This window comes from Quercus suber, unplaced genomic scaffold (genome assembly GCF_002906115.3).
Source record: "Quercus suber isolate HL8 unplaced genomic scaffold, Cork oak 2.0 scaffold_408, whole genome shotgun sequence".
NCBI classification, from domain to species: Eukaryota; Viridiplantae; Streptophyta; class Magnoliopsida; order Fagales; family Fagaceae; genus Quercus; species Quercus suber.
The window spans coordinates 52774-78437 of record NW_027069859.1 but is presented as its reverse complement, the minus strand read 5'-3'; the positions used below and the strand labels follow the sequence as shown (position 1 = coordinate 78437).

At 38.9% G+C, this 25664-nt stretch overlaps 1 pseudogene; it reads right to left on the bottom strand.

Annotated features, from left to right (window-relative positions):
• Positions 1-3093: 3093 nt before the first annotated feature.
• The window catches only part of LOC112038870 (tropinone reductase homolog At2g29170-like), a 37809-nt pseudogene continuing 15238 nt past the window's right edge, over positions 3094-25664 (bottom strand).

The following is a 25664-nucleotide window of genomic DNA, read 5'->3' as shown; positions in this document are numbered from 1 at the left end:
AAGTAAATCGGGGAATCCTCTAATGGAAACAAATCATTGTGTTACAACTTAAACCTAATTACCAAGTCAAATTAGTTATCAAATTGGAAAAAATCAAATCTAACCAAATCAAATATCATTAGTGAAAATCCTATTCTAAACATATTGAAATCAAGTTATTATGGAAAAGTCAAAGACAAAATCATGGGAAATAATTTATTATTTATAAGCTTAATCCCAGAGGTTCACAGTTAACAAAATCACATATGATAGGCCAAGAATGTATTGACCCCTTCTGATATATTAATTGATTAATTAGCCAAGTTTATTAATTAATCAAATTAACATGCAAAGTGCGTGGTAGCACAAACAAATCACCAATCATCTAAAGAATGCAATGGAAAATAAATTGACATGGTGATTTGTTTACGAATGAGGAAAACCTACACGACAAAAATCCCACCGAGTGATTTTAAGGTCACCACTCTCGAGAATCCACTATTATCAAAACAAACGGTTTCAAGTAAATGAATGCCAGTACCTTATACCAACTTATAGTTGAACCCTTACCTCAATACCTAATTGGACTTGTTCTATAGTGACAATCTCTCATTTTCAATGCACGGTTCCCAGTATGTGACTAACCAATTGTACGAATCCTAGTATGCGACTTGATCACCAACTAGAGAAGAATGTTGGCTACAAAGTTCTTATGTTCATCACACGATGAAGATCATGAAGTTGCTTGGTCACAAAAGCCTATGGTGTACAAACACAGTAGCTTCTTCAAGAGAAAGAAGAATTATGGCAAACTAGGTTTCCGGTCACACTTTTCTTCACACTTGAGGAATTATGCTCTTGTGCAACTGTGCGTAACCTTTTTCGGCCCTTAAAATAATCCTTATATATGTTTATGATTGTGAGAAAAGAAAGCCCAAACATACATTCACGAATTGGCTGAAAATCTGAACTTCATAAATCTCGATAGATACCCTATCTGTCGAGTAGCTATCGAGCCTCGAGCTAAAACAGCTCTTTAAACCTCGATAGATACTAGCTGTCGAGTTTTAATGAACATTACTTCTTGACTTGATTCTTGGATAAACTTGCATGGCTTTAACACTTGAACTTGAAATCTTATTTCTTGAAGCATTAAACACATCCTAGATCTACCCAATTATAAGTAAAGTGCGTTTTGTCAAATGATTAGTCAATTACATAAACTAGTGACATATGTTCCTAACATTTAATCACATATGTCCTAACAATATATCACATGGGAAAACATGATATCAAGCAAGTTTGATCACTAAAACATATATTCTGCCTAATCTGGTTTAGGCTGCATACCGAGGATGAAGTTACATACACAGGTTATCGGCTGCGTACCAAGGACGAAGTTACATACATAGGTTATTGGGCCTGTGTATGCACCCTTGATATTGAGTGCATAGCATATCACATAAACTCAATTACAAAACTGTTTGTTTGTTTGTTTAGACCCCTTAAAACCAGATTAGTTTAACCTAATGAATTAGTCAAGTGTTTACTTAGGTTAATTATGAGATCTAGGTTAAATAGCAAAATATCATATTATGCAGTGTAGAACAATAAATAAGACAATGATATGATTACCTAGGAAAATCAATGAAACCAACCGTTTCAAGGTAAAAACTTGGAGAGAATTTGACCTAACTATCCTTAAGATAAAGAAATCCAATAGAAAGAATTGAAGTTTACAAAACATTTAACCCTAAACTTGATGCTATCTCCAGTACTTACTAACATGACCATGTGCAATTTCAACTCCACAGACTCTTCTCTCTTGGATTTGCAGCACACAAGCTCCCACGCTTATGACTTTGAGATCCCACTTAAAGGTTTCAGATCACAGTCGTTGTTGATCTTGTAGCAGCAACTAAATTTCACCAGCACTTATTTATAAAGTTAGAAGGTTACAGAACTTCTCAGATCTCACAGTAGTAACTCACAAGTCTTCCAACAGTCTTCAAAATGTAGTTAGGGTTTTCCTTTTATATCTAGAAGTGTTGGATGAAAATCCTAAATGTTTTTGCGAGCTTGGGCTTGATATAAATTCTGCAGAATTTGATTTATTGCGGTTTTCAATCAGTTGAATCTAACTTTCGATCGATCGAGCTTTACTGAACTTGAACTCTCCTTTCTGCAGCTTGAATATTCTTCAATCTTGATTTGTACAATCTAGAGCAATGTCTAACACCTAATCTAGACATGTTTTTGTTCTCGGTTTTCCAACATACACAAAAGAGGAATCTAAACATTTAATCTTAAATCTTTAGAACCTAACAAAAACTTTTCAACATTCAATTTGATTAACACATCTTTTAATTTATGACTCAAGTTTTTTATTAAAAAAAATAAAATACTTCAAATTTAAACTAAAAAATCCAAAAATATTCCTAAACATGCATAGAATCTGTAATTTACTCAAGAACAACACATAATGATGCAAATGACAACTTCAACAATCAAGAAGGGTTGATTGTGTGAAATTAGCCACTAATTGGAGGTTCACTTGGAAGAGTAGTCCAACCAAGTTATAATTGTATTTGGATAAGATTACAGGGAAATTGAGTATTCCTTGTACTTTGTAATCTCGATTTTTATAGTCGATTCTTTATGCGTGGTGACCTTCAAACCACCTGTGAGATTTTTCTTGTCATTAACACACACACACATATATAAAGATCAATAACCCCATAAAGGTGCACTACTATTAATTGGTAATGAATTTTTTTTTTGGCCAAACCAAAATGACATCCAATACGATATTGACTTAAAAAGGTTTTAGGTGGGCTAATAATGGATAAAAAAGAGGAGGAAGAGTTGGAAGCCATGAGGACCAAATGACTGATACCAAATAAAAATATTAGTAAATTGTCACTCAGGCTCTTGGAACATATATGCTTGTATTTATAAATTTAAGAATACAAGATAAGAATTTAGATGGAAATACCACGCAATAATTTAAGAAAATGCCAAGGAGAGAAAAGTTTGTGCATCCCACTTAATTACTACATTCCCCTTTTTTTCCCAATTATGAACACAATTAGTTAACTATATTAATTTATTTCTTTGCTTAACAATAGTTTGTAGTCGTGCATTTATTCATGGGTTTACAAACATGCCTTGATGCAGTACACCAAAACATATTCCAATGAGGTGTGTCTGAACATCATTTTCTGTTGCTCATGGGAAGCTGAAGTCATTCACAGCAAACCCTCCATCAACACAAATAGTCTGACCAGTTATGTAAGAAAATACTGGAAGGCAAAGGAATGCCACCAAGGAAGAAACCTCCTTTGGCTGTCCAATACGTCCAAGAGGGGTTTGAGAGATAACAGCCTCCAAAAATTTTTCATTGCATAGATACTACAAAAGAGAATATAATTTTGTTATGGTAATCATGATTCATGAACTTAAATTTTTTTTTTTTTTTTTTCAGTTTTAGGTTGGCATTTAACAAGGAAAATGACCCCTCTGAAGGAGCCAAGATATTAGAATGGTGGGGTTAAATTCAGTAACTTGTTCACATTTCTTAGCACGTGAAAAAATTCGATCAGCATTTGTACAAATGTTTGTATATTGAGAGTGTGCATTTCTCGGATGGAGATAATGGCCATACCATTAGCACGGGTTGCAAGCAGAGACAAGCTGAATTGGAAGGAGAATAAAGGAAAAGTTTTCAGCGTCAAATCTGCCTATCAAGTAGCACTAAGGTTGAAGCAACAAGACTGTGTTGAGCATTCCACACTCCACAGCAACAAGGGATAGGCCTATTTGTTACAAAATATGGTCCCTTAAAGTACCACCCAAAGTTAAGAACGTTTTATGGCGTGCCAACCCGTGATAATCTACATAGGAGGAAGTTGCATGTGGAGCCAGGGTGTGGTTTCTGCTGTCAGAACTCAGAAACAGCAGAACATGTCTTATGGACCTGCCCTTTTGCCAGGAACGTATGGGCATTATGTAGGGGGAAGCTCCAAAAATGCTCCAATGCAGCCACTGATTTTTTCTTTATTTCGGCTACTGGTGGACAAGTTGGAGTGTGATGAATTGGAGAAGTGGGCTACGGTGAGTTGGGCGTTATGGACTGCAAGAAATAGATTTTATTTTGAGAGGACTCAGTGGCACCCCAAAAGAATACCTGGCGAGGCACTTGGTTACCTAAAGGAGTATCACAGATTATGCAATTCACAGAGATAGGCGCTGCACAGAGACATGAATGGGGCTGTCTTTTCCAAAATTAAATGTAATTGGTTAATTTTCGTGGTCTGGTGTTGCATGACCAAAGATGTATTCTGCTATAGAGTTTTTATTTCATCAATAAAGTATTTTCTATCTTGGATTTCAAAGAAAAAAAAAAGAGTGCATTCCAGTAAAGGTGTCTAATGTCTTAATCTCCCGATTAGTCTGAATCCTCATGTACTGAACATGTCCTTAATTGAAGAGCAAATAGCATTAATACTAATTCTGAAAGGTAAAAAATGTCCATCTTTTCTGCAACTGTGAGTATGAATGATTTATTCTTCTTCAATTGAATATAAGTCATAAGGGTGAATGATTAATTATGTCCTAATTATTGGAGTATAACATAGTTAGTGTCAATCCTATAGACTAAGGCGTTTTAGTAAGATGATGTCCAAAGACGTAACATCATGACCTCACCTGAAAACTCCATGTATATCTCCCTAAGACATTCAAAAATGACCAGATTTTAACGATCTTCAAGCACAATCGATCACATGCAAGGAAAGAGGAATCTTACCGTTGTATCAACTAGGGGGGTTTTGATATACCATGGTGCAACAGAGTTAATCCTAATGTTGTCCTTTGCCCATTCACACGCCAAATTTTTTGCGAGTTGATTCATCGCTCCTTCAAATGAAAATTAGACAAAAGTCAATCTCATCATTTAGGAAAATTATGATTTTACATTCATTATTCATGTACACTATACATTGTAAACTAAACAAATGTGTACAACATTATATACATTATATGCTAAAATTTATAACGTAAGCTTACCAAAAAAAAAAAAAAATCAAATAGTACAAAGAAATTACCTTTAGTTGAACTATATATAGATAGTCCAATATTTAAGGAAACTACACCAGCAACTGAAGAAACGAAAACAATGCTTCCTGCTCCCGAAGCTTTCAGAAGAGGATAAGCAAGTTGGCTAGAGTGATAAGCAGATTCAAAATTGGTAGACATTAGAAATGAGAAATCTTCAGCTGTGTACTCCGACGTTGGTTTCGATATGTTCGTTCCCACATTGTTAATCTAAAACAAGATAGCATTAACTATAGTGATAAGCAGATTCAAAATTGGTAGACATTAGAAATGAGAAATCTTCAGCTGTGTACTCCGACGTTGGTTTCGATATGTTCGTTCCCACATTGTTAATCTAAAACAAGATAGCATTAACTACAAATTGAATGATCACTATAAAAGCACAAATGAAGTGGCTCTAGACAAGTAAAATTCCAATGCCATTATAATTGTTTCAACTCTGGGGTCTCCACATTGAGGACGGGGTGGTCGTCAACTGTGACCACTCTGACCTGGAAAAAAAAAAGTTAATTTTTATATATAATTTTTTTAATTTTACAATTTTTTACTCTAAAAAAAAATTTGTGATCACCCTAAATATTTTTAGGCCCAACTTAATTAAATTTTGGACAAAATTTGACAACAAATTTGGTCATAGACAAAATCTATAACTCCACCCAAAATTTTTTTTCTTATAGGCTGTGAATTTTTGCCAAATCTACAGTTAGATTACATTTTCTTCTTAAATCTTTATATTTGCAAAATTTTAAGAAAATTAAATATCAATAACTATGTCATTAATCAAATATTTAAATTTTGAGATTTGTATAATCTAAAATTATATATGAAAAATAACTTTATGGATTGAATAATAAATAACATTTATTAGAATGAAATTTGACACGTGTTTTAAGAATATAAAGAAAATACAATTCAACAGTTAGATTTTCAAAATATATAGTCATATTAATTTTTTTAGTAAGAGTTATAGCCTTAGGCTACAACTATGTTTATAACCAAACTTTATCCTTAAACTTTGGCCTCCTTAAAAATATATTAGGCTCTTAAAAACAAAAAGAAAAAGCCTAGGAAAAATTTATTAAACTAAAATTTTGAAAAAGGTGTAGTTTGCAGCATTAATAATAAGACTATCATACCACAATTTCAAATTAAGAAAATTCATAAAAGTAAATTGTAAAACTTTACATATTTGTGTGTTTGTGTTTTTGTCAATATATAAAGTTTTTTTTTTCATTTTTTTTTAGATTTTGTATAATTTAAGTTTTTTAAGCCAATAAAAAATTCCAAGAGCCGCTGCTAATTTCAAGATGCATCTTCAAATGAAAATTCTTTTTTAAGTTAATTATTGGAAGTCAAAGATTTAATACAGAAAAGAATGTAGGATATATGCTCTAAAATGCCATGCAATGTACAGGAAATAAATTAAGGACTTAAAATTACAAGGATGTTGAGTTTGCCGTAAAAGATAGAGGAGACTGCTCATTAGCTCCTCTCGTTGGGCTCGAGATATTACGTCATTGACTGAACCAGCGACTCCAAAATTCCAAAATCCCTTCATCTTCCACTCATGTAAACATTCATTGAGTTGGGTCTCACTTCCATGCTGCACTATTAATATCTGATTCCTTTGCCTTGAATAAACCCCAGAGGAGATTCCAATTTGAAGCTATGTGGACTAGAAGAGATGAATGTAGAGATATTATTAAGGAAGCTTGGACTGGAAGTGTGAGAGCTGATAATCCATGTGATATAGTGGCTGGTCTCAAAAGGTGCGTGGATGATCTTTCAAAATGGAATAAAGCAGTTTTTGGCAATGTTCCAAGGCAGATTCAAAAGAAGAGAAATGTTTTGAATGATTTGGTCCTAAAGGATCAGAATGGAAGAAATGGCAGGGAGATAAACAAAATCAAAAAAGAGATTAATGAGCTGCTGGATTGTGAGGAAGTAATGTGGCAGCTGTTAGGACATATATGTTTTAACTTGTTTAAGAACATATGTCACTTAGTTATGTAAATTGGCTAATCCTTTGACAAAACGCACTCTGCTTGTAATTGGGTAGTTCTAGGTGTTTTTAATACTTCAAGAAACAATGTTTCAAGGTCAAGTGTTGAAGTCATCAAGTCTGTCCAAGAAAAAGCAAGCTGAAGTGCAAAGTTTTTAAAGCTCGACACCTCTCGATAGCTACCTCGACACCTGCTATCTGTCGAGAATTAAAAAGTCAGAATTCCAATATGATTTTCTTGGGATCCGTGAATATGTTTTTGGGCTTTCTTTTCTTCTAACCCTAAACATATAAAAGGATTATTTTAAGAGCCGTTTTGGTAGACACAAGTTGTATTATCATTGAGCAATCTCTGTTTATGCAAATTGTGCTCAACAGACAAGGTTCTTGACCTAGTTCATCTTCCATCAAGAAGTTGCTGTGTATTTGCACCATAGGGTTTTGTAACCAAACATCTTCCTGCTATTCATCACGTGGATGAACTGAAGAACTTTGCATCCAACCGTTCTTCCTCAAGTTGGTGTTCTGAAGTCGCGTACTTGGATCCGCGCATTGGTTAGTCACGTACTTGGGAGCCGTGCATCAAAGGTGGAGACTGTCACTACAGATCAAGTCCAATTGGGTATTAGGGTAAGGGTTCAACTGTAGGTTGGTAAGGTACTTGGGATTCCTTTCTTGTAACCGCTTGATTTGATAATAGTGGAGTTTCGGGAGTGGTGACTTGAAAATCACCCGGTGGAGTTTTTGCCGTTAGGGTTTTCCCCATTCGTAAACAAATCACCGTGTCATTTAATTTTTCCGCTGCATATTTAGTATTTGGTGATTTGTTTGTGCTTCCACGTATTTGCATGTTAAATTGATTAATTAATAACTTGGCTAATTAATTAATTAATTAGGGTTAATCACAAGGGGTCATTCAGATTGTGACCTAACAAGTGGTATCAGAGCAGGCACACTCTGATTAGGGTTTAATCTTTGCTGTGTTGATCCATTGACCCCTGTTTGTCATGGATAGAGGACAATCTTTAATCATACCTCCTTTATTTGATGGCACTAACTATGCATACTGGAAATTACGCATGAGAGCTTTCTTGCAGTCTTTAGATAAAAAGTGTGGCAAGCTGTAGAGATTGGCTGGACTAAGCCAACAGAACAACCGGCCGAGTGGGATGATGCTAAGATCAAGGCGGCCAACTTCAACAGCAGAGCGCTGAATGCCCTTTTTAGCGCAGTCACAAATGAGGAGTTCAAGAAGATATCCTCAACTGAAACTGTTAAGGAGGCTTGGACCATCCTCCAGACAACCTATGAAGGCACAAAGGCTGTCAAAGACTCAAAGCTTCAGAGGCTCACTACAAGCTTTGAGGAAATTAAGATGGAGGAGGATGAGTCGTTTGATGAGTTCTATGCTAAGCTCAAGGACATAGTGAACTCAGCCTTCAATCTTGGGGAAACCATCCCTGAACCCAAGATTGTAAGGAAGGTGCTCAGATCTCTACCTGAGAGATTTCATGCTAAGATTACAGCAATTGAGGAATCAAAGGATATAGACAAGATTCCTTTGACTGAGCTGGTTGGAAACTTGCAGACCTATGAGATAGGGTTATCCAGGATTGGCAAGTCCAACAAAGGCAAAAGCATGGCCTTGAAGGCGAAGAGCAGTAATACAGATGAGTCTTCTGATGATGAAGATTCCAAGATGCCTACATCACTCGGCAGTTCAAAAAGTTCATGAAGAATGCCAATGGAAGGAGCTTCGACAAGGATCGCAGGCAGTTCAGTTCTTCTCAGTTCAAAAGCCAAGACAAAGGGAAGAAGGATACTAAGGAGGGCGGTCAGTATACTGTTCCCGCAGGACCAAAATGCTTTGGGTGTCATGGGTTCGGACACATGAAACATGAGTGTCCTACATATCTGAAGAGCATTGGGAAAAGCAAGGCCCTTGCTGTAACCCTAAGTGACACTGAGCCTGAAGATGATTCTGATAATGAAGATGACAGAGTTTTAAATGCCTTCACTGCCACAGTCAATCCTACTGAAGGGATTGTTGAAGAAGTGGATGAAGAAGAAGAATTGGTGGAGTCCAAATTTGAGAAGATGGATGATCAAGATGATATCCATTCAGCCTATGAGAAGCTTTACAAGCTCTCTGAAAAGCATGAGAAATTATATAGGCTGGCCACCAAGAAGCTCAGTGATGTGGAACTCGATCGTGAAGAGTTGTCCATGAAGTTTGATGAGGCGAATCAAACTATTGGAGCACTGAGATTTGAGAACAACTTTTTGGCTGAAAAGACTAAGAAGCTTGAAGCGGAGCTGTTTCAAATCAGAGCTCAACTGGAGAGGACCTCAAGTGCAAAGCTTGATGAGATGCTTAGCAATCAGAAACCTACTTCGGATCGAACTGGTTTGGGGTATGGTATTTCTTTCTCTAATTCTGCTTCTACTAGCAATACTGTTTTTGTTCCTCCTGCTAATAACATTGAAATTGAGAACATTGATGTTAAAACTGAATTAGCTAGTGAGAACTTAGACAAGGGAAAATCTGTCTTAGGAGCACCCCTAAGCTAGACAAGAAAGATGCTAAAACCCTAGGGCTAAGAAGGCTAACTCTCAAAAGCCTAAACAAAAGAAGCAGCATCTCTGTCATTATTGTGGAGCTGCCGGTCACACTCGACCAAATTGCTATAAGTGGTTAGCCACTCAACAGAGCAATGGCATGATAGCTTCTGGAAGCCAAAATCAGCTTCAATCCTCTCTTGCTCCTCTTGGAGATCTTCTGAAAGCCCTCATGTTCCTTTCGAACTTGAACGGTTTAAATTCTTCCCCCTCACCGCCTGTTCAAGGATTTTATCAAAGGAAAGGTTCTTCCAAGGAGTGGAAGAAAAAGGACTCCAAGTGATTTCATTACTTTCTTCTCCCTTCTTGTTTTTTTCTTGTTTGTTGCATTGCTTGTGTGTCTATTCATTTCTGCTGAGTCAGTCTAGTTTTTGCTTTGCTTTGATAACATGTTTTTGTTTGTTTATTTTCATTTTGCTTATTTTGTTTTTAATATAAAAAAAAATTGAAAAATACAAAAACAGTGTGTGTTATATGTACTTTGGTACTTGTGTACCTTGGATGGCCAATGAAACAAAGTTTTCTAAACTTTGTATCTCTTGTAGCTTAGATGAGCATCTCTATGCACAACTAAGCAGGTGAGCTTTGTGGCTCTTGTTTGTGATGAGTAAGATTAGGTTATCTCTTAAAACTTAACACTCATATCACTCTTTTTGACGGGTAGGACTAGAAAATCCTAAGAGAAAGGCATAAATGACCATCTCACCACTGTTGCCCGCCAATCATTGTAATGACACCTGTATGCTTCGGCATAGCAAAAGTGCAGTGTCATAGACACCTGTATGCTTCGGCATAGCAAAAGTGCAGTGTCAAAGACATCCGTATGCTTTGGCATAGCAAAAGTGCAATGTCTATGCTTAACATCTTGGGTATTTCTTTTCTCTCTTTTATATACCCATGTATGATAGGCAAAAATAAAAGAAAATATGCAAAGAAAATAAAAAGCAAAAAGATAAAAAATGCTTTAAACATGATTGCAAGCGTGTTTTCTAGGAGATGTGGAAGTCATAGGATGTACCTTGAAGGTGATAGTCCCCATCAAACAGTTATGATTGTGTGTGAGTTAAAAGTTATTTACTCATATCTCAGATCGTCATAACATCTATACACATATGCAATCTTGCGATGTTTTTCACACACAACACGCAATATTCTTTGCTACTTTTGATACATGTGCAGGTACAATGTGATTTGGCCATCACAAAGGTTTTACATGTGCTAATGTATGCTCACTAAACTGTCATAACTTGTTTTTGAAATATAAAATTGGTTAGACTTGTTTAGTGTGTGTGTGTGTTTTGCATGATCCTTGTGCTTATTTTCTTGTTGAGAGATGTTTTTGAGAGGTTTATATGTTGAGTGGATCTTTGGTTGAGATGTGTGTTGGATTGCATTCATGTCTGTGTTTTTCCTTTCTCGAAAAACTGGTTTTTACTGCTGGCTCGACACCTCCCTCGACACCTCCTCGATACCTGTCATCTGTCGAGCTTCTCAAGTTGTTTCTTATCGCAATCTCGACACCTCTTCGACACCTGATGGATCGATCGAGAAAGTCTCTGTCCCCTCGATAGATTCTCGACACCTGATGGATCGATCGAGATTCACTTATGCTGTTTGAGTCTTCTTTCTCGACACCTGTCTCGATACCTTGTGGATCGATCGAGATTTCTTCTGTCCTCTCGACAGCTTCTCGATACCTTGTCGATCGATCGAGCTTCTTGATTCTGCATTTGGCCTTGATCCTCGATACCTCTCGATACCTGCATCTGTCGAAGGCATTTTCCTCGATACCTTCCTCGACAGCTTCCTCGATACCTCTCGACACCTCAGCTGTCGAGAATTACTGAGGTGCCTATTTAAGAGCAGATCGCGATTTTTTACTCATTTCTCTCGATCTCACTCGATCTGTCCGTGGCTTTTCATCTTCCAGACTTGATTTTCTCACTCAATCTTCAACCCCACTTGGATCTTGCTCATTCCTTGCTTCAATCTCTTGGTAAGATCACTTTTCCCTTCCTTTTTCATGCATTTCATGTTTGAAAACCTAGTTTTTGGGATTTTTCATAAAAATTTGGGGTTTTTCAAAATTGTTGAGTTTTTATTCAAATTTTGGGTTGGGTTTGTACTTAGATGATTTCAAAATGTCATACATTGCATTTCATTTGCATTATAATGATATTTACATGCATTTAGATGTGTGCTTTATGTTTGTGTGCTGCTAGGATTGGATTGGGCTGAGCCCATAATTTTTTTTCCTTTGCATGTCACATGCTCATGCATTCCCATGCATACGTACTTGTTGTTCAACATATTTGATATATTTGAACTGTGTTGGGACTTTTCTGATTGTCTCCCTCTCTATCTTTTTCTCATTCTTTTACGTTAGTCGTGTCTATGGCACCCAAACGTAAATCTACTCCTGCTCGGAACCCTCTGCGTTCTGGAGCTTCTACTTCTTCAGATACTACTCCCTTTAACATTCGGTTCCGTGATGGAGATGCTCATAAGGCATTTTCGGAGAACTTTTCTAAACGAGGTGTTCATTCGGAACGCCAAGTTATTCTGGCGGACTTCGCCGATACTGACCTTCCCTCTGTCATTAACAGTAGGGGATGGGGGTCACTGTGTGACATCCCGGTCACTTGCCCTCTCGTGCTGATACAGGAGTTCTACTCCAACATGCACGGGATTGATCTTTCAGTACCTCATTTTGTTACTCGCGTTCGAGGTATGCGCATTCCTGTCACACCGCAACTTGTTGCGGATGTGCTTAGAGTACCTAGGATAGAGTTTCCAGATTACCCCTCTTGTGAGCGTCTGAGGACTGTGTCCAAAGATGAGCTCATCTCTGCTTTTTGTGAGCGCCCTGCTGATTGGGGTGAGCATCAGTTCACATCATGTAGGCCTTTTGCTAAAGGTCCTAGATTCATTAACATGGTGATGACTTTTGTTCTCCATCCTCTTTCTCATTATAACTCTATCACTGAGCCTCGTGCTCGATTTTTGCTTTCCCTGCTTGAGCATCTTACTATAGACTTCCCTTCTCACTTCATCCGCTCTATCATAGAGGTCTATCTTGACTCGGCGTCCCGTGATAAGCTCATCTTTCCTTCTGCTATCACGCGGATTCTACGCCATTTTTCTGTTCCCTTTCCTGTGTCCGACCACTTCACACACATATCTGCCATAGATGCCGCTACTGTAAAACGTAGTGAGGCGCAGTTCAGGTCGAGACAGCCTGGTGCCACTCCTCCCTCCCGTTCAGCACCATCCAGATCAGCTCCATCTACATCTGCTCCTTCTTCCTCTTCGAGCGATGTATCCCTTGGTGATATCATGGCGCAGCTACAGCGCATGGACACTCGCCTTGATACACTCTCTGCTGAGTTGTATCAGGTGAATGTTCATGTGGGTCGTATTGCACGACGGCAGGCGATCATGGGTGGATTTGCTCCAGAGGCTACTCCTTCACCATCTACTCCAGCAGCGTCAGATTCTGAGGATGATGAGGATGATGATGATGATGATGATGGGGATGCTAGCTCTGCCGATGAGATGTCTACATGACACTCTACCCTTTGTCACTCGTGACAAAAAGGGGGAGTAGTTTTGGGCTATGAGAGTAGTCATCTTAGGGGGAGAGTTAGTATAGGACATTTTTGATAGGGGGAGTGTTTTCATTTTTTTGAGGGATGTAGTGAGGCTATATGTATTTTTTTCTTTTCTTATCTCTTAGATATACATTGGTCTTGTATATGAGGTCCTTTGACCATTTTTACATACATTGTACTTATCTTATCTCTTATATATGTTGATGTATGTTTCTTTCACCTCTCTCTTCATGTGTTGTTTCTTTTCTATCTTTATACACATGTTCTTTATACTTGTATGCAATCTATTTATTTCTGTTTCACACAAGATGCCTTGATGAGTTTTGTTTAAAGTGTTTCAGAAATACAGGTTGTCAAAGTCTACTTATCATAAGCTCTCTTCTTGCAAAGTTTTTCAAGAGTTTGTGTTAGGATAGATTTTATTGTATTCAACAAGTGAATATGAGTTGAGTGATTTATGACTTCTCTCATATGCTCATTTGTTTGTTGTGGTTTTGTCACGGATTGCCAAAGGGGGTGATTGTTAGGACATATATGTTTTAACTTGTTTAAGAACATATGTCACTTAGTTATGTAAATTGGCTAATCCTTTGACAAAACGCACTCTGCTTGTAATTGGGTAGTTCTAGGTGTTTTTAATACTTCAAGAAACAATGTTTCAAGCTCAAGTGTTGAAGTCATCAAGTCTGTCCAAGAGAAAGCAAGTTGAAGTGCAGAATTTTTAAAGCTCGACACCTCTCGATAGCTACCTCGACACCTGCTATCTGTCGAGAATTAAAAAGTCAGAATTCCAATCTGATTTTCTTGGGATCCGTGAATATGTTTTTGGGCTTTCTTTTCTTCTAACCCTAAACATATAAAAGGATTATTTTAAGAGCCGTTTTGGTAGACACAAGTTGTATTATCATTAAGCAATCTCTGTTTATGCAAATTGTGCTCAACAGACAAGGTTCTTGACCTAGTTCATCTTCCATCAAGAAGTTGCTGTGTATTTGCACCATAGGGTTTTGTGACCAAGCATCTTCCTGCTATTCATCACGTGGATGAACTGAAGAACTTTGCAGCCAACCATTCTTCCTCAAGTTGGTGTTCTGAAGTCGCGTACTTGGATCCGCGCATTGGTTAGTCACGTACTTGGGAGCCGTGCATCAAAGGTGGAAACTGTCACTACAGATCAAGTCCAATTGGGTATTGGGGTAAGGGTTCAACTGTAGGTTGGTAAGGTACTTGGGATTCCTTTCTTGTAACCGCTTGATTTGATAATAGTGGAGTTTCGGGAGTGGTGACTTGAAAATCACCGGTGGGTTTTTGCCGTTAGGGTTTTCCCCATTCGTAAACAAATCACCGTGTCATTTAATTTTTCCGCTGCATATTTAGTATTTGGTGATTTTTTGTGCTTCCACGTATTTGCATGTTAAATTGATTATTAATAACTTGGTAATTAATTAATTAATTAGGGTTAATCACAAGGGGTCATTCAGATTGTGACCTAAAACAGCAAAGATCAAAAGTTCAATGGATGGGTCTTGGAGATCGTAATACAAAATACTTCCATTCAAAGGCTTCAGGGAGGAAAAAGAAAATATCCAGACTCTTGGATGATTCGGGGGTCTAGAGAGAATCTACTTTGGGCGTGGCTGAAGTTGCTGTGTCTTATTTTGAGAAGTTGTATACAACATCTCATCCAAATAGAATTCTGGAAGTTATTGACACTATGGAACCTAAGGTGTCTGTCGAAATGAATCAGAATCTCATTGAGTAATTCACTAAGAAAGAAGTTGAAGCAGCCTTAAAGCAGATGCACCCAACCAAATCCCCTGGCCCAGATGGTATGTCTGCTGGGTTTTATCAAAAATTCTGGGATATTGTGGGTAGTGATGTTGTGAATATGGTTCTTAATGTTTTAAATTCTGATATGTCCATGGCTGATATTAATAAAACTTATATTACTCTTGTTCCTAAAATTAACAATCCCTCTAAAATGACGGACTTTAGGCCTATTAGCCTTAGCAATGTTATTTATAAATTTATTGCTAAGGTTTTGGCTAACCGTTTCAAGTTGATCCTTCCCCAAATAATAACTGAAAATCAGAGTGCTTTTATTACTGGGAGGCTTATAACAGATAATGTTCTTGTTGCTTTCGAAATGATGCATTATTTAGAACACAAGAAAGAGGGTAAGGATAGCTATATGGCAATAAAATTGGACATGAGTAAGGCTTATGATAGGGTGGAATGGGGCTTCATTGAGCAAGTTATGAGAAAATTAGGTTTCCATGAAAGGTGGATTGGTTTGATAATGAGATTATAACAACTGTCTCCTATTCTGTACTTATAAATGGGGTTGCTCATGGTAATATTATGCCTTCAAGAGGTCTCCGTCAAGGAGATCCTCTTTCATCTTATCTGTTTCTTTTATGTGTAGATGGCTTCTCTTCGCTCATTAACAAGGCTATTAGAAGTCAAGCTATGAATGGGCTTTCAATCTGCAGGGGCAGCCCCATGATATCACATCTCTTTTTCGCGGATAACAGCTTGCTTTTCTGTAAGGTCAGCAGCCAGGAATGCCAACATCTAATTGATATTCTCCGGCTGTATGAGGCTGCTTCGGGACAAAAAGTCAACACAAACAAATCTTCGGTTTTCTTTAGTGCTAATACTCCCGAGGAGCTGAAAATTGAGACATTGGATATTCTTGGGCCAATGCAAGATTCTCGGCATAGTAAGTATCTTGGTCTTCCCTCCATCATCGGGAAATCAAAGATGGACGTATTTGTAGAGATCAAAGATAGCGTTGCAAGGAAACTGTCTGGGTGGAAGGAAAAAATTCTTTCCATTGGTGGTAGGGAGATCCTAATCAAGGCGGTGGCCTAAGCCATTCCTACGTACACAATGAGCTGTTTTCAGCTTCCTAAAGGGCTGTGTGATGAGATTGAAGGCATGATGAGGAAGTTTTGGTGGGGCCAGCGGGGTCAAGAGTCTAAGATTGCTTGGGTGAGCTAGAGGAAGTTATGTTTTTCTAAGCTTAAAGGTGGGATGGGCTTCAGAAATCTCCAAGCGTTCAATCTTGCCATGCTTGCAAAGCAAGGTTGGAGGCTCCTTGAGAATCCAAACTCATTAGTAGCTCGAATATATAGAGCTAAATACTATCCCCATGGTGATGTTTTTAATGCTAGTTTGGGGTCTAGCCCATCTTTTACTTGGAGAAGCATAAGGCAGGGGCTTGAAGTTGTGAAGAGAGGAACGCGTTGGAGAGTTGGTAACGGAAGATTGATTCATATTTGGGAAGACAAATGGCTGCCCACTCCTACGACGTATAAGGTTGTTTCTCCTCCTCCCAAAATTTTGATAATTTTCCCATGGTCTCAACTCTTATTGATTATGATTCTAGAAGATGGAAAGTAGATCTTATGAAGTCTCTTTTCTTGCCTTTTAAAGCAAGTTTGATTCTTAATATCCCTATTAGCTATAATCTTTCGGAGGATAAAATTATTTGGGTTGGAAACAATAGGGGTGTTTTCACAGTCAAAAGTGCATACTATATTGCACTTAATTTTGTTGAATCATCCGAGGAAGGAGAATGTTCTTATAAGGATCCAAGGGAGCTATTATGGAGGAAGTTATGGCACTTACAAATTCCATCAAAGATCAAAATCTTTGCTTGGAGGGCTTGCATTGATGCCCTTCCAACAATGATGAATTTGCAGAAAAGAGGCATTAAGACTTGTGATTTATGCCCTTGCTGTGGAGTTAAGTCAGAGACTATTTTTCATTCTATTATTGATTGTGAAGTGGCTAGAAGAGTTTGGGATATGTGGGAAGCAAGTTCTGTGCAATGCTGGCAGGGGCTTCTTGACATCTCTGATGTAGCTCTAGATGTATTGAGGAATGGTACCAATTATGATTTGGAGACTTTCTTTGGGGTTGCTTGGGCTGTTTGGTATAATAGGAATCAAGTAGCCTTTGAAGCTAAGTGCCAAATGCCGGATCAGATTTGGGGTTCGCTAAAAATTATCTACAAGATTATAAAGGTGCTTTAGCGATTTTGAACATAAACCCAGCAAAGAAGAATAATAGGTGGACTCCTCCACCGCCGGGAGTTTTTAAAATCAACGTTGATGGGGCGACATCTGTGGATAGTCGAAACTCTAGTGTTGGTGCTATCATTCGTGATTCGCGTGGTGTAGTTATTGCGGCTTGTGGCAAATACTTGCAAGGTAGTTTTCAGTTTCAAAGGTGGAAGCTCTTGCTGTGGAATCTGGAATTTTGCTTGCCCAAAGTATGATGCTATCCTAGATTATTGTGGAATCGGATGCTTTATTTGTTGTTAGTAGTATTAATGGGAAGTTCATTGACGGCAGTATTGGCCATCTGTTTCAAGGCATCCTTACCTTGCTGAACTCTTTTATTAGCTGGAAGGTCAATCATGTGAATCGGGATTGCAATAGAAGTGCTCATGAGTTAGCTCAATTGGCAAGAAGAAATGAAGTCTCGCAGGTATGGATAGGAGTTCTTCCTATGGTTGTGCAGGAAATTGTCCAATCTGAATGTATTAGATAGTGCCTCAGTTTCCTGTCTTCTCTGCTTCTTTTCTGTTCTTCATCTTTTCTCTGCCTGTTTTCATGTTTAGGCTTTGTATCAAAAAAAAAAAAAAAAAGTTAGGTCTCACTTCAAGAGCATGTATGTACGGTAGCCCCAGACTTGCCAATTCCTCAACAATAGCATGCCTGTCAAAAGACGTAGCACTAGTAAATACTAGTAGATAAAAAAACTTAGTGACTAAAAAAAAGACTGAATAATGTGCATTATATTGTATTTAGGGATTAAACTGTACACAGGAAGATCTCTCTCTGAATATGTGTGTGTGTATATATATATATATATATAAAGTAATGATTATCATACACTAGTTATTGTACATTCACTATACATATACTACCATATAAGCTTTTTTTTTTTTTTTTTTGAAAATACAATTTTAGTTAATATTTTTAAATCATGATTTCAAAACAGAATTTCACGATTTCATTATTTTATTTGAAAATGTGTTTTGAAAATATGATTTCACAGGAGATATATACAAAGTGTGCAATAAATAGTGTGTATATATATAAAAAGGATTGGAATCATAAAGCAAGTATCACTAAATGTAGGGACTACTACATATACAATTGTAACACTTTAGCCCCAAAACACAAGAAAAAAAAAATAGTATACAATTGGCCTTTGTCCACTTATGGATTTGGGTTGATATAACTCTGATGACAAAGTTTCACATAACAAAAGTTAAAACAGAAACTTCTTTTTAAGTGTAAAATAGAGGAATTAAACTGGATACAAGATTCTCCACACACACACACCCAAAAAAAAAAAAAAAATCTCTGGGTACAAATAGGGCTGAATGCTATTATGTCGTTAAATTACTGGCAAAACCGAAGGTTATATATATTTTTTTTTCAATATATAAATTTAGTAGCAGAGAATGATTACGACAACATGAGTAGAGTTTTAACTTTTAAATGATTTCCTTGATGTAGATCTACGAAGAGAGTATTTTCATTTAATTTTCTGATAAGAAAATAAATAAATATTTTTGGGGCCAAAGCCATACCGTAGAGATAAAATATAACAAAAATCCTTCCTAATAACCGGTTGGATATTTTAGCCAAATAAATAAACACCCTTTGCAAAGGGGCACAGCCCCATCCACCTTGGATGAGTATAGCCATTAGCTACCATCTTTGATGTCAAAAAATAAATAAATAAACAACCAGGATTTAATTAGAGCTACAAAGCCCAATATAATGAGGTGGCCTTTTTCCTCTCTTGGTTTTTTTCTTCCATCAATTTTTTCTTTTATTTTAAATTTTTACTATAAGTGTCACTTTAAAGTGGCCATTTATCAGTTGAAAAAACTTTTTCTCTCTTGGTTCTCTCTGGAGCCCCAGAGGTGACACTTTTTTCATCTCTGTACGAATAGTTCTCTCATCGTCACGGTAGAAATGATTGGTTCACCCTTCATGATAAAGAAGCCATGGATGATATCTTGAATAAATGTGCCGGTTTAAAGCTATCAGAGAGGGAGGGAGCAAAGATTGTTTTAGGTGCTCCAATGATAGAAAGTAACAGAGTGTTGGCCGGGAAGTTTTTCACGAAACGACGAGTTAATCTGGAGTCGGTGGCGCGGGTTATGAGATCGATTTGGAAAACGAACCAGAACTTCGAGGTGAGTGTCTTAGGAGATAACAAGGCACTCTTTCTTTTCCAGAATGAGGATGATGCAGACAAAGTCCTACTCCAAGGCCCTTGGTCCTTTGACAAATACCTCCTTGCCTTGCACAAATTGAAAACAGGGGAGGCGGTGAGTAAGATTAAGTTCGACAAGATGACACTATGGATCCAAATCCACGATATCCCAACCACGTACCAACCCAAGGAGGTGGGTTATAGCATTATTGGGACCACCATTGGGTCGGTGGAATGTGTAGATGTGAATGAAAAGGGTTTTTGTCTTGGAAGTTTCATGCGAATAAAGGTGATGATAGACATTTTGCATCCTCTGTGCAGAGGTCGGAAGGTTTGACTGGGAGAACTGAGTCAGTTTTGGGTTGACTTCAAGTACGAGCAAATGCCAACATTTTGCTATCTTTGTGGCATGGTGACCCATGATGAAAACGATTACCTGGTGGGGCTTCGTCGTACTGAACGGATGAATGCAAATGACAAGCCGTAAGGGCCATGGCTGAGGGTAACACAGGAAAGACTTCAAAAACCACAATTAGTCTTGGCGCCATCTCAAGACAACGATAGGGAGGTACAAAAGAACGCAAACCTCCATGCTCAGGCTGCCATGGGATCAGACCAGTATCTGCGAAGTGCTATGAAGGAAACCCATCCCCAAACAACGGCGGTAAAGGACAATGAAAAAGGTAGGGCTGCGTGGGGGTTATGGGTGCAGTTACTGAGGTGGAAATCTTGAGAATCCCTCACACACAGTGAGGCTCTCAGTTCGAGGAGCAGCTAAAGAAGATTGACGTAGCGACTTTTGGGGATATGGCTGACACAACGAATCACCATCACGCAGAGCAGAGCACGAGTATGATTGAGGTGATACAGACAAATGTTCAGTCCACTCATGCGTAAATGAAGGAGGAAGATGCTGCAAGATATGTTGGGCCCTAGGAAAAGTTAAATAACAACATGTTGATACCACCTGGGCCACAAATGCATAACGGGCTAGCCAATAAAGCCCAAGTAAACTTTACAATTCCTCCTCCTTTCATTTTGGGCCAAACCTCACCATCCAACTCTACAAAGCCCAAACCGAAAAAATCTAGCCAAGTAAATTTAAGGAAAGGCTGTGTGGGACTATCCATGAAAAGAAAAGAAAATGTTTTACATAAAGTGATAGAGAGAGTGAAAAGCAATGGCTTGGAGACGGGTACCATGATGGAGGTAGAGCATAATGAGAAGTGTGGTAAGCAGAGAACTCGCTCTCCCTTGAAAGACATTTCGGGTTCGGTGGAGAATGTGAAGAGGAACAAGGTAGAAGGGGATGTCATGGCCCTTAGCAAACTCATGGCTCAAGAGTTAGGATCGATGGTGGCTGCAAGTTAGCACCACCGGGAGCAATGAGTGCATTAAGCTCGAACTGTAGGGGGTTTGGGAACCACCTCACAGTTAAAGCACTCCACAAAGTTGTGGTGGAGGAAGATCCCACTGTAGTCTTCCTAATGGAGACTAAGCATGATGTTACTGAAATGAAATGTATCCAAAGGAAGTTGGACAGAAAACAGGGGCTTATGGTGCCTTATGTGCATCAGGGGGGTGGTGGCTTTCTTATAGCGGTGTTCTACTACTGTGGAGATGCAAACATACTCACCCAACCATATTGATGCTATCATTTTGGAGAATTAGGGTGCAAGGAAATGGAGGTTCACCGGGTTTTATGGGCACCCCGAAACTAGTAGGCATAATGAATCTTGGGCTTTGCTTTCAAGACTTAGTACTCGCAATGATTTACCTTGGGTATGTATAGGGGATTATAATGAACTCATGTTCGCAAGTGAAAAGGAAGGTGTTAATGCTAGACCGGAGGGTTGGATGAAACAATTCCGGGATGTAATAAATAGATGCAACCTCAAGGACTTGGGGTACAAGGGCTTGGCTTTCACTTGGCGGCGGAGGTTGGGCAACCGCGGGTGGATACAAGAAAGGCTAGACCGTGCACTGGTCTGTACCAATTGGGTGGGGATGGTCCCATGCACCAAATTATTCCATATTACTTCCTCTACATCTGATCATAGTATACTGCTCCTAAAGGTATCCAACTCCCCTTGGTAGAAGCTTAGGAGATCAAAACCCTTTCGGTTCGAACCCATGTGGCTCCGAGATGAGGCGTGTAGTGAAATGGTTCAAGAAGCTTGGGTAAAAGGAGAAAACAGGGGAGCTCAATGGCCAGTTGCTAGCTACCTAGAAGAATGCCAATCCACACTAACGTCATGGAACAAAAGTGTTTTTGGCCACGTGGGTAGAAGAGTCACAGTATTGCAATAGAAGTTCCAAACTCTAGAGAATTCAAACTTGGGGGGCGCAGCTTTGAATGATCTTCATGAGGTTAGATTAGAGTTAAACAAAGCACTTGCCATTGAGGAAGATATATGGCATCAGATGTCCAGGAATAGTTGGTTGAAAGCAGGGGACAAGAATACAACTTTCTTCCATACCAAAGCATCCAACCGCATGCAGCGTAACACTATAGCTAGGGTGCTGGACTCCAACAACGTGTGGATAAAAGATGAGGAGCAGATTCGCCTTGAATTCATACAATATTTTGATGGCCTCTTTACCTCCTCCGACCCTCAGATTGAGAGGGACCTTATTAATGCCATCCAGCCAAAAGTATCGAACAAGATGAATGCCATACTGAACAGGGAGTTCCAGGCAATGGAAGCTGAGAAAACCTTGAAACAAATGCACCCCACGACAGCCTCGGGCCTAAACGGTATGCCCCCTTTATTTTATCAACATTACTGGCCTACTGTTAGAGAAACTGTTATATGTAATACCTTAAATTTTCTTACCACGGCATGGCCCCGCCTAAATTCCATGGGACACATATTGTGCTCCTGCTAAAAATGAAAGAATCGGAAAGGGTCACAGATTACCGACCAATAAGCTTATGCAATGTGGCTTATAAATTGGCTTCAAAAGTGGTGGCAAATAGAATGAAGGTAGTGCTGCAGGAAGTTATGTGTGAAAACCAAAGTGCTTTTGCAGCAGAGAGGCTAATCACTGATAATATTTTAGTGGCTCATAAAGTGATGAATCATATTGGGAAGTGAAGAACAGACAAAAGTAGGGAAATGACATTGAAATTAGACATGAGTAAAGCCTACGATTGGGTAGAATGGGAGTGTTAAAGCAGATAATGTTAAAACTAGGCTGTCATGAGCAATGGGTGCAAATAGTTATGAGGTGCATGTCGTTGGTCTCCTATGCAGTAAGAATTAATGGCAGGTCATTTAGGGTAATACGTCTAACGCGTGGGCTCTGATAGGGCAACCCACTCTCTCTGTACCTCTTTCTCATTTGTGTGGAGGGTCTATCTGCTCTTCTCCACAGTTTCGTTCAACGGCAAAGATTAAGAGGAGTGGCTGCCTCGGTTAGGGGACCTAAAGTGTCCCATCTTTTCTTCGCAGATGACAGCCTCATTTTTGGGAAGGCCTCGTTGGAGGAATGTGCTGAAATGCAAAGGGTGCTTCAGGTGTATGAACAGTCATCCAAGCAACAGTTAAATCGGTCGAAAACCTCCTTATTTTTCAATCCTAACACAGCTGAGTTAAAGAAGTCAATCAAGGCAATGTTTGGTGCAAGTGAGATTTGGCCTCATGAATCCTACCTCGAGCTACCATCCTTGGTGGGTCGGTCAAAAAACAATACTTTTGCCAATTTAAAATAGAAGGTTGTGAACAAAGTGTAGGGATGGAAGGAAAAACTCTTGGCGACGGCTGGTAAGGAAATACTGATCAAAGCGGTTGCACAAGCAGTACCGTCTTATTCCATGTCATGCTTTCTCTTGCCTAAGAAATTATGTGATGAACTCACTAGCTTGATTCGGCAATTCTGGTGGGGTCAGGTTAAAGATAAGAAAAAACTAGCCTAGTTAAGTTGGGACAAGCTGTGCATGCCAAAGGAAATGGGCGGCATGGGGTTCAGGGATTTGAGGCTGTTCAATTTGGCACTTTTGGCAAAGCAAGGGTGAAGGTTACAGAGTAACTCCACTTCTCTATTTGCCCAAGTTTTTAAGGCTAAGTACTTCCCCCACTGCTCCTTCTTAGAGGCAGATTTAGGCCGCCAACCTTCTTACGCTTGGTGAAGCATAATGGTGGCCCAAGAGGTGGTAAAAAGGGGCATGAGGTGGCAAATAGGCTCTAGGGAGAGTGTGCGAGCGTGGTGCGACAAATGGATTCCTAAACCAACTTCATACAGTGTTGTCACAAAGGAAGATGCTTGCCCAAATGTTGCTTTGGTTTGTGACCTCATAAATAGAGCATCCATGGAGTGGAAAGCGAAGCGGGTCCGAGGCTGCTTCACAGAAGAGGATGCGGATGCTATTTTAAGCATCCCACTAAGCTTGCATCGGCCCAAGGACAGATTTGTAAAGTTGTTATTTACAACTATCTGTTTTTGTTGGCTTATATTCTGTGCCAAATTTGTTTGTAATTTTATTCAATATGTTGTACCCTGTATTTTTTGTGTGATTTCTTTGTACAGGTTATGTACTAGAGAGAGAGTGTGTGTGAAGACTCAAGCAATTGAAGAATGAAGTGTTTTCACGGGTAGCTCATGACTTAGCATCCTGCGAAGTGACTCATGTACCTTGCACATGCTGGAATGCGAAGAGTCAGACCAGATGGAGACAGCTATGTCTTACAAGTATCTTGTGGGTAAGGCTTTCCCGCAAGACACCCGTGAGGCACTCTGTTCTGTCAGCTTGTCCAGTCTGGTACACACTTTTTATGCGTACACTATTTATACCTATATTACCCACAAATAAAGTAGAAAGCTTCTGAGAGAAAACCCTAGCTTCTGAGAGTTAGAGATTGTTATACCCACAATCCTCTACACATTTGTTTTGGGAATTTCCTGATCTCCTACCTCTCCATTTCCATACTTCTGAGAGGTTGATAGCCCAAACACTTACCACACCCTTTGAGAGTGTCAATTGGAGTTTTGGTGCTGCTAGGAAGTATTGGAAGAAGCCAAGGATGGTAGATGCAACATAGAGCTTGTTGCAGGATCCGGAGAACTAGACAAGACACGGTTCCGAGAAGCCTTGTTGGAGTAGGAGCTTGGAGGGCTTAGGTACAAAAGGTAGATTGGGCTTGAAGGGTCTCTTTCTCACCCATGTATCCCAACTGATTATCTAGTGGATTGATTTCCGCTTGGAGAGCGGCGCAGAGATTTTTTGGCGAGTTCTTCGGTTTCCTCTTTGATAACACGTCTCAGTGTTATCTGTGTTTGCATTTCTCTTCCCTACTCTTCTTCATTTCATTTTTACTGCTGTGTTGCTTTAAATGTGGATTAGAGTAGTTCTCTTGCTTATACGCTTATGTTTACACTATTCTGCACTTAGTATTAAGTTAGTATAAAATCAACCAAACTGTATCTTTGATTTGGGGGTCTAAATAGCTCTGGTGTTTTCGACACATTTTTTAGCTTTTAATTGGTATCAAAGCGGGTACACTCACTGTGGTTTAAATACCTGAGTGTGTTCCTTGACCCTGTTTAAGATGGACCGGTCTCAATCATTAAATGTCCCACCATATTATGATGGTAGTAATTATGCTTTTTAGAAAGTCCATATGAAGGCATTTTTGTGTTTAATTGATGATACCGTTTGGGATGTGGTAGAAATTGGATGGACTAAGCCGGAGGCTGCTAAATCCACTTGGGATAAAGCTGCTCTTGTGGCAGCTAACGCTAACAGTAAAGCTTTGAATGTTACATTATGTGGTGTATCTCCAAACGACTTTCACAGGATCTCTCACATGACAATAGCCAAGGAAGCTTGGGAGATATTGGAGACCACTTATGAAGGAACAAAGAAAGTGAAGGACACAAAGCTTTAGATGCTTACCACCAAATTCGAAGAGCTTAAGATGGGAGATGATGAGTCCTTTGATTCATTCTATGAAAAGCTCAACGAAATTGTGATTGCGAAGCTCAATCTTGGTGAAAAGATTGAAGATACTAAGGTGGTGAGAAAAATTTTGAGGTCCTTGTTGGAAAGCTTTCGATCAAAAGTTACTGCCATAGAAGAGAGCAAATATTTG